This window comes from Harmonia axyridis, chromosome 2 (genome assembly GCF_914767665.1).
Source record: "Harmonia axyridis chromosome 2, icHarAxyr1.1, whole genome shotgun sequence".
In the NCBI taxonomy this organism is placed as follows: Eukaryota; Metazoa; Arthropoda; class Insecta; order Coleoptera; family Coccinellidae; genus Harmonia; species Harmonia axyridis.
Genome location: NC_059502.1, coordinates 44,191,478 through 44,202,131, shown reverse-complemented (window position 1 = coordinate 44,202,131; position 10,654 = coordinate 44,191,478). Strand labels below are relative to the sequence as shown.

At 34.1% G+C, this 10,654-nt stretch overlaps 1 long non-coding RNA gene across 1 annotated transcript; it reads left to right on the top strand.

Moving 5' to 3' along the window:
• The first annotated feature begins 8,979 nt into the window (after positions 1 to 8,979).
• LOC123673753 lies at positions 8,980 to 9,905 on the top strand. The gene is made up of 3 exons (XR_006746541.1): positions 8,980 to 9,164; positions 9,316 to 9,537; positions 9,689 to 9,905. It is a non-coding gene; the product is annotated as an uncharacterized LOC123673753 (long non-coding RNA).
• The last annotated feature ends 749 nt before the right edge of the window (positions 9,906 to 10,654 follow it).

Genomic DNA, 10,654 nt, shown 5'->3' with positions numbered 1-10,654 from the left:
AGATATATGTTTTCATATGGCGGAGAGACAAATATGTTTACCACTAGTCAATTCATTCTGGTCATAATCAACGTTGCAGCGAAATAGAATTTTCCTCTTGATAACTTGAAAGGATTAGAAAATATAGAGAACGCAAACAGGTTCAAACAACATTTTCATAATAACAGTATTCCCTGAAATGGATGTCACTCATCAATAGGATAATTCTAATTGTCAAGAAGAATAAATCATAAATGTTATGAAAAATTTTCCTACCAAAAAATCACTATATCAAGTATTATGCCTACCCGAGTCTGGGAAGAAGGGGTTTGGCTGCAGCTTCCCCAAGGATACCAAATATTCAAAATTTTGCATTTAATAGAAGAAATAAGTAATAACGATTAAGTAATAGCTTTTTGTTTAGTGTTGAAAAATCGATACAACTTCATTAGTCAAATTTACTCAAAATCTATCTCCTGACATAAATTTCGATTACCGATTTTACATTTCCAAATATGCAACTTATCGAAACGTGCTTTATCTGTGAAAGAAAGTTTTTCAATGGAAAGACCATTACGTCTCCAATAGATATTCGTTTATTATTTATAACCCAGCATCATGCATTGCTTCGGTCGGCAACTTCTATATAGAAAGAATTTCTTAGGGGTTGTTTATCAAAGATAACCATAACATTCAAATTTTATTGTCACCTGTCAGGTAGAAATTCAGTAGTTGAACACTATGGTACAAAAGAAATATTATTATTTTTTTGTATAAGGTATCATGGTTGAGCACGTTCCAAAAACCGATGCTGCTATAGCTCTGTCGTGTAAAATAAGCTATTATGTAACTAGAAAAACGTTTTATTTCCGTAAAATGAATGTTTTGTTACTGAATTATTTGTTCTTAATCAAGTTTCAAATGAGGCATAGTGAAAAACCACTTATACTTTCTGAAAATGATAATGGATTTTTATTCATAATTGAAAATCAATAGAAACTATTCAATCTATAATTACCTTAGAAAACTTGAAAAAAAATGAATGTTCCCCTAAATCTAATACTGAAACAAGATTCAAAGCCAAATTATTGAAACAATCTGAATCTACCGAAATATATCGATTTTTGGAGACGAAATCAATCGATCGCATTGAAGTTGGACTGGCAGCCACCCGAAAACAACAATCTGGCTCCGGTATCAATTCACACCGCTAATAGTAATCTACATTCCAAATATGGTTATGCTCCGACGCGTATTTCCGAACTTACGAATTTTCGAAATTCAAGGTTTGGAAAAACTACCCCTGGATCCCTAGGGAAGTCAATCATCTTTTCACAGTTTATTAACATCGTCACTAGTAATCTACATTCCAAATATGGTTATGCTCCGACGCGTATTTCCGAAGTTACGAATTTTCGAAATTTAAGAGTTGAAGAAACTACCCCTGGATCCCAAGGGAAGTCAAACATCTTTCCACAGTTTATTTATATCGCCAATAGTAATCTACATTCCAAATATGGTTATGCTTCCAAGCGTATTTCCGAAGTTACGAATTTTCCAAATATAAGGGTTTAGAAAACTACCCCTGTATCCCAAGGGAAGTCAATCATTTTTTCTCAGTTTATTCACATCGCTAATAGTAATCTACATTCCAAATATGGTTATGCTCCGACGCGTACTTTCGGAGATACGAATTTTCTAAATATAAGGGTTGGAAAAACTACCCTTGGATCCCTAGGGAGGTCAATCTTTTTTTCACAGTTCATTCACATCGCTAATAGTAATCTACATTCCAAATATGGTTATGCTTCGACTCGTACTTCCGTAGATATGAATGTTTCAAATTAGTCTGATGATAATTTGAATAAAAACGTTGCTAAAATATCCTGAGATCTTAAAAAATCAATATTTCCTCCAACGGATACTCTGAATACTATACGGAACCCACTTTCTAAATTTCTATCCGATCGAATGAATAGTTCCATAATAAATCGTTTTTTGCCGCACGCCACTGGTCACCGCCTTCGGGTGTTTCCATCAAACAGTCTGCTGGAAACGGTCTGCCAAATTCACACCGGTCAGTTCCAAAGAGATCACTTTCCTCTACTCTCAATTCTCATCAATATTTATCGCTCATATGAGCTGCTCAGATATCTGCAGAAGAATTCAATATATGATGTCTAGTTTAAACCATTATTATATCCATGAAATTTTTCGACATGAATTGCCTATGTCAAAAAGTACCAGAGATGAATGATGACAAGTGGGTTATTTCGAAATCAGAATTTCATGGAGATTATGAGTACTAGTATGATATAAAAATTTGGTAAACTCATTCGAAAAACAGTGTAGTATAATGTTTCACCACTTTTGAACCAGGCTGAAGAGAAAAAAATTTAACCTTTTGTGCTGAGATCTGTTGATTCCATCCAAATTTGAATCACTCTCCTATCCCAAAATTTCCAAAAGTTATTGACCGATCGAGCACTGTTGACTCACCCTTTATACAATGGAATACAGATCTTCACTTTAAAGTGAATGTAATGTTAATTTTTTATAATATCTATTTCAGCGACACTAAGATGGAGGCAGTTGGTTTTCGATGAATCAGGTAAGTGTTACTTCGTTCTAACTACATATGTGAGAAAAGTATTATGAATAGGATTATCAAACTTAATTTGGAAACACTTTTTTTCATCTAATTTTTTTTTTTAATTTCAGACCGTACTCCTTATCCGCCGAAGAGGAGTAACAGAAAAAGTAAGTAGTCCAATAAAATTTGTCAATGTTTGCCGGAGAATATCAAGTTTCTCGAGATTTTTGACTACGTCTTTCAATTACCATAGTATAAGGAAAGGATAGTAAGCCAGTGTAATGCTTTTTTCGATTTTGTTGATGTTTAGCGCCATCTAGTTGTACTCACGTTCAACTCGAATTTTACTGTAAAAAATTGGTCCGTAAAGTGGAGCCCTCTGAAAAAATTGGTGTTTCCTAACCGGAAGGTGGAACCGACAATTGGAGCGCAAACACCGAATCAAACAGGTACTCTTGAGCAGAAAATGGCATCAACGGCCAAAGCGCCTCCAAATAAGGTTAGTCAGACTAAAAAACCATCCAAAACTGATAATCCTGGGAGGCCAAAAATTTTGAGATCGAATTCCAAAACAGGTGGCCAGCCTTAGCGTGTGGAACTGTAAACGAGTATATTACTGCCTCTTGCCCGTCCTTCATGATTGTATCAAAATAATTGTAAATTTAATTGCATAGTTGCAGTAGTTAGTTGCATTAGTTCGTAGAAGATTTGCAAATTTCGTCTGAATAGTATCGTTGATTTCATCTTATATTGGCTAATTAATCATATTTGCTCTTTTCGGTGATGAATAAATTCATAGATGAAATTGATGTTACTGAGTTGGGGACTGAGGTATTGGATGAGAGTGATCTCATCGAGACGTTCCTCACGGGTAATGACCAGGATTTGTGTTTGTTACAAATGAATGAAGTATTAATAGAAATCACAATGAATTCCTCACGTTTGTTCTTTTGATTTCAATGTTGAAATAATCGTCTTAACCGAGACATGGATCGTGGATAATGTCGATTAGTTCAGTATTCCTGATTACGTTGCTTATTATAATGGTTCAAATATAAATCAAAACGATGGTGTTGTCGTGTACATCAGATCATGTTTAACTCACTCCGTTGAGATAAAGGTAATTCGAAGTCTTAATATGATGGTTTGTTCTTTCGAAAAACATGGTAGATTATTTAATGTATTACCATACTATCGACCACATACCTACAAGATCGACGATTTTCTTCCAGATCTTGAAACATTTCTATCGACCACGATTTATTTTCTGGGTGACTTGAATGTGGACTTTATGAATCAGTGTAGTTCTGATAGCTTAAGATATCTCGAGTTGCTTAGTGGCTTTGGTTTCAAATCGCTTATAAACTCTCCTACCAGAGAGACTGAGAGTACTCCATCGTGTATCGATCACGTCTTTGATTGAGACTCCAGCAAGAATAAGTATTATCTAAATAAGATTTAGATTTCAGTCATTATTAATTTAATTTGAGACTCGGAATCTTATTGATCGGCGAGAATTGTGTCGGGATTCTCGGTAAGTGTTAACATGAATATTAGTATTCAACAAGTAATAATCTCACCAGAATGAATCAATTTAATTTGAAACAGTAGTTTTTTTTTATACTTTTTTATGAATGGTCATTTGTTTGAGTAGATATGTTACATTGATTTTGCAATGATGCTGTTTGCTGCGATGATGTCTTCGTTGCAATAACATCTTGTTATATCCAGCTAAGAACTATTTCATTCATTCTAATGGCTTTATTGTCGTCCTCTTCATCGCATCGTGTATGGTAAGGGTCGATCAACTTTTTTTCGAAAAGCAAACTGAGATGAAAAAATTTCATTAGTGATTTGATTGATTGATTGATTCTATCGACAGAAGAATGAAGATATGCTAGGGTTTGTTGAAATCAGAAATTTTTTATCAGAGATCCTGACTGCTAAACGAGAATATAATTACCCCACAAGAAAACTCCATAGAATCCTACAAGAGTACTTCAATTCAAAATTTCAACACCATATCGAAAATATTGACAACAACAGTGGAAGGCTACCAAAAAATGCAAAAGGCCAGCAATGCGTTAATCTCCGATCAAAAAGACAAATGGAGAATGGGCTAGTTCTGACGAGGAGAAAGCGACACTATTTTCATCACATTTCTCATATAACAGCAAATATTGTGAGAATGATTCTAAAAGAAGAAATTTCAGAGGCTTGGTGAGATGTTGAGGTGGGTGCGATTTGGGAAAAATTTCATCATTAAGCCGGATATCAAATTTTCATCAAAACAAAAACTTTAGCATTGGTTTTGTGTTAATATTATATTATTTAATTCTGTCGGAATTTCAATCAATTTATAATTTTAGTAGTTGAACGTTACCGTTTTGTTAGTACTAATAATTATTTATTTTCATAGTCGTAATACAGAGATTTCATTGTAACTTATTATTTTCACACGAAAATTGGAGAGAAGGAATATTATACAATGCGATATAGGTACATACTCACTTTTCTCTAATTTCGCAATCACTTTATTTTTCAATAAAAAAAAATCATATCCAGTTCCAATATTCAGCTCTATTCATCTGCCATTTTTTACTTTTTAATTTATACGAATCATCACATTTTACTCACTCTTCTTTATTTATCCAATAAGTTCATTTAAATCTAGTTTTGCGTCTTTTCACCTCTGCCTTCATACATATCAGGTAATAGTTGATTGCTTGCGATTTTTTGTGGTATTTCATTTCTTTCATATTGTCTATTTCTATATTCTTTTTTTTTTAATTTCTTCATTTTGGCGTACCACAATCAATGACACAATTGTCTTTCATAAATTCTTATTCTGTATGTTTGCTTTTCGCTCCTTTTCTGTCAATATTCTCATTGAATTTCAGATCTCTTCCTTTTTCTTTATTTTGTGCTTGATTTTCGCCTCGTTTCTTTCAATATTCTCATCGAATTTCAAATCCCTTTCTTCACATATTAGGAAAAGTGTATGTGAACTTAGGAAAAGTGTTTTATCGTTTTCTAATAACCATTTAGATCAATCAATAAATGTGCAGCTTATTCTGAGGGATGAGAGTGGTATGATTTTTTTGAGAGCATGAATTTTTCTTTGTTTGAGGAATTTCTGTTAGAGAATGAATACTGGAACCCATAGATCTTCACAATCATGGGGAGGGTGCTTACTTAGGCATTGTCCTAATAGAACGCGAATGCGCGATGCGAGCGATGCGACCATCGCGTGTTCGCGCGACGTCAAAAACTGGGTGTCCTAATAGAACGCGAATCTTGCTCGCGCGATTTGACGACGGGAGCGAGCGTGACCGGGCAGTGGCACGGTCGATACCAACAACCATGGACGTCAGACACGCAAAATGTTTGCTGTCGGGAAATATTTGGATGACGTTTTGTGCGGATTTAGATGGAAATGAAAAAAAACAACGTGGGACGCAAAGTGCTTTGTTGAAAATGAGACCAAATCGTGGTGAATTTCACAATCAATATTTTGACTTACGAGAAGATGAGTCTGCATTTTATGATTATATGTCTATGTCACCAGAAGCATTTGACTACCTATGCAATATGATCAGAGACGATTGCAATCGCGCGGGCGCGGTACCACTCCGACGTTTTCGCACGAATTTCAATTAGGACACCTATTCAAATTCAATATGTTTGATCGCGCGTTCGTACGAACTAAGTTCGCGCGAATAGGGTTTCAAACATTTGAGTCGCGCGACCGCGTCGTGCGATTGTCAGTTAGGACACCTATTAGAGTTCAATATGTTTGATCGCGCGTTCGTACGAGTAAAATTCGCGCGAACTTACGATGATCGCGCATTCGCGTTCTATTAGGACAACGCCTTATCGTCATCAAGACGCACATATCGAACTCACTTAGATGGTTGGGTGAGACCAGTGTTCAGCACGTCACTGCGTTCCCAGCGGTGAGACAAGAACCCTGCGCACGCCCCTGGATTTGCAGTTCGAAGTCAACCGCGATTCGTCTTCGAGATCGAAATCTGAGGTTCTGATTACTCCTAAAATGTCGAGTGCAGTTGTAGGGAAAAAACGTAGGATGAAAACTCATCAGTAATTGCCGAATGAAAAGCCAGAAAGTACGATATTAAGTGCTATTGCACACATCAAAGAACGACAGGTTTGCTCCAAAACACAGAAGAATCGGTTCTGAACTTGACTCTCAAACGCAGTTGCATGCCCCACTGATTTATAAGTTTTGCTCTATATTTTAATTCTATCGTGTCAAATATAGTATTATCAACATCACTAAACCAGTCCATTGCAATTCTTTGTCAAATAATGTGTTATAGTTTATCCAAAGTCACTTGAACTAGTCCATAAAAACGCTCGACCATAGATGTCCCTTTAAAGTGGATACCGCGATCTGCTAAATACCAGGGTTTATTTGAAAGTATTGTTAGGCAATAAATTCACTGGCCCCAAAGAAATTTCTGGAAACTTGGACAAACCTTGTATAATCGAAATATTCATCTTCCTCCAAGTGACTTTGAATATACTATACTAGAGGAGGAGTATGAAGTAAGTTTCGGAGATGTAAATGAATATTGTAAATAGTTTTCTCCTATTTTTTTTGAAAAATTTTGTTTTATTTATTGTATTATGTATATGTATTATTATTTATGTTAAGAGTTATTTGTTTATTTTTGTTAAGAAAAATTTTTATTTTTTATATATATTTTTTTATTATATAAATTGTTCGAATATACTTCTGGCTTTTATTATCCCATTTTATATACAAAAATGTTTTTGTCTGTCATACCCAAAATCCAAAAATAATTTCATACTTATTTCTATGCGAAGCATCTGCTTCCATTTACGATTCATTTTTTCCAAAACTAAAAAACAACAATTTGAGTTGTTTTGTAAAAGGTAGGTAAGTTAATAGTTTGTTATTATACATTTAACACTTACCGGGCCTAACCCGTAAAAACACATTCTTCTCTATGCTTCAAATTTTGACATGCATCTTTTGAATCTTAGTAGTAACGAGAGAAAAAAGTGGTATGAAGTACACAAACATAATATATAGTGACTATTCAAGTGGCGATAATATTAGGTGGAATGAGCAACCAATGCGGCGGACTCAGTGGGCGCCCACGAAAAAATAAAAATTTCACAATATAATTTTGAATGACTGTAAGTGAAGTGATCGAGATAGCAGACTTTGTGAAGATATCATCTGAACGTGTACATATCATATCGTTCAGGCATATTTGTACATGAGAAATCTGTGTGCAGAATAAGTGCCGTTCTAGCTAAAAATCGATCAAAAGCAACAAGGTATTAATGATTCTGAGCTTTTCAATAGGTTGTTACGGTCAAGTAGGTATATTGAGTTTAAGTAGTTTTCTGGGCTTTCTCCAAGAAAACAAAAAAAAATAAATAAAAAAAATTGAGTATTTGTTTCCGATGTCCTTTGAATTTAAAGACACTTCTTGTGATTGATATATCCGCCTCATCCCCATTGCATACGCCACTGGTGACTTAATAAACCACAGTGGCCACAAGCTTGGTCTCGTTTTTGATTGGCGGAGCCTAAATATGGCGGCTTCTCGTTTACATTCTCCGTTTACCTGATTTTTGGGATTTATTCAAAATGTAAGGCCCATTTTATTAAGTCACTGTTGTATTCTTTAGTTGAATAAATTTGTTCGATATACAATCAAATACTGTCAGCCCCAATAATTTTGATTTTGACGTGTATCAGTTCAGTCAATTTTATTCAAGTACTATGGTTCTATGTCCCCATTCGCCATTTTTATGCTCAATCTGAACGAATTGTCGCCATTGTGTTGTATTAAGTCACTGTACTCTAAGGTACTTACGATGAATATATCGAGTTTTTGAATGAAATTATTCATTAATTTTCAGATATTCAAGTTGGTTACAAGAAATAATGGAAGCCTTCTCAAACTGAAAAGTCATTGATCTAGAAGATTGAATGTATTCCAGGACTAAATTACATAACTGGTGGATGGATTAATAGAAATAACTACCCTCCATTGAGCTTCCAACTGGTCATCAACCTGAAACCTTCATCCTGTAGTAAAATTAATATACATTGATGACATGAAGATCACATTTTTTTTGTAAAAAGTTTATTACTGTATATCTGGTACTGGTTGTCTAGAAATTCGTGGTAATATGTTACCATTAATGAATGGGTTATTATATAGGTACTTATAATTCAGTACATACAAGAAGAATAAAGTGACTTCAATTGCTTGTGGTTTGCACAACAAAGTTTTCCTATAAATGCCTAGCCAAACTTATCACAGGCGGCTTTCTTGTATTTGAATATTGATTGAATGCATTTCAGGTCTGAATTACATGAATAGTGGATGGATTAATGATAATAACTGCCCATCATCGAGCTTGCAACTGGTCATCAACCAACAACCTGAGACCTTCATCCTATAGTTGAATAATATACATAAATGACACTTATGAAAATTAATTTTTTTTTGTAAAATGTTCATTACTTTATATCTGGTACTGGTTGTCTCGAAATTCGTAGGAATATGTTACCATCAATGAAGAGGTAATTATATACTTATAATGCAGTACATACAAGAAGAATAAAGTGACTTCAATTGCTTGTGATTTGCACAACAAAGTTTTCCTATAAATGCCTAGCAAAACTTATCACAGGCGGCTTTCTTGTATTAGAATATTGATTGAATGCATTTCAGGTCTGAATTACATAAATAGTGGATGAATTAATGATAATAACTGCCCATCATCTAGCTTGCAACTGGTCATCAACCAACAACCTGAGACCTTCATCCTATAGTTGATTAATATACATAGATGACACTTATGAAAATTAATTTTTTTTTGTAAAATGTTCATTACTTTATATATGGTACTGGTTGTCTCGAAATTCGTAGGAATATGTTACCATCAATGAAGAGGTAATTATATACTTATAATGCAGTACATACAAGAAGAATAGAGTGACTTCAATTGCTTGTGATTTGCACAACAAAGTTTTTCTATAAATGCCTAGCCAAATGTATCACAAAAGGCTTTCTTGTATTTGAATTTTGATTAAATGCATTTCAGGTCTGAATTACATAAGTAGTGGATGAATTAATGATAATAACTGCCCATCATCGAGCTTGCAACTGGTCATCAACCAACAACCTGAGACCTTCATCCTATAGTTGAATAATATACATAGATGACACTTATGAAAATTACATTTTTTTTTTGTAAAATGTTTATTACTGTATATCTGGTACTGGTTGTCTAGAAATTCGTGATTATATGTTACCATTAATGAATGAGTAATTATATAGGTACTTATAATTCAGTACATACAAGATTAATAAAGTGACTTCAATTGTTTGTGGTTTGCACAACAAAGTTTTCCTATAAATGCCTAGCCAAACTTATCACAGGCGGCTTTCTTGTATTTGAATATTGATTGAATGCATTTCAGGTCTGATTTACATAAATAGTGGATGAATTAATGATAATTGTCCATCATCGAGCTTGCAACTGGTCATCAACCAACAACCTGAGACCTTCATCCTATAGTTGAATAATATACATAGATGACACTTATGAAAATTAAATTTTTTTTGTAAAATGTTCATTACTTTATATCTGGTACTGGTTGTCTCGAACATCGTAGGAATATGTTACCATCAATGAATAGGTAATTATATACTTATAATGCAGTACATACAAGAAGAATAAAGTGACTTCAATTGTTTGTGATTTGCACAACAAAGTTTTTCTATAAATGCCTAGCCAAATGTATCACAGAAGGCTTTCTTGTATTTGAATATTGATTGAATTTATTTCAGGTCTGAATTACATAAATGGTGGATAAGTTAATGATATCTAATAACTGCCCATAGTGAACTGAAGAAAAATCTGGAAGGGACCCGTAGGTACAGAAAAATGAGGCCGACTGAAATAGAGCATTTGTGGGAAAGCTTTCTCACTCTTACTCTCTGCCGTAGCGGGAATAGCTTTGATTTCAAATCGAAACTGGCGAGTTTGTATGTTTAATTTTAATTT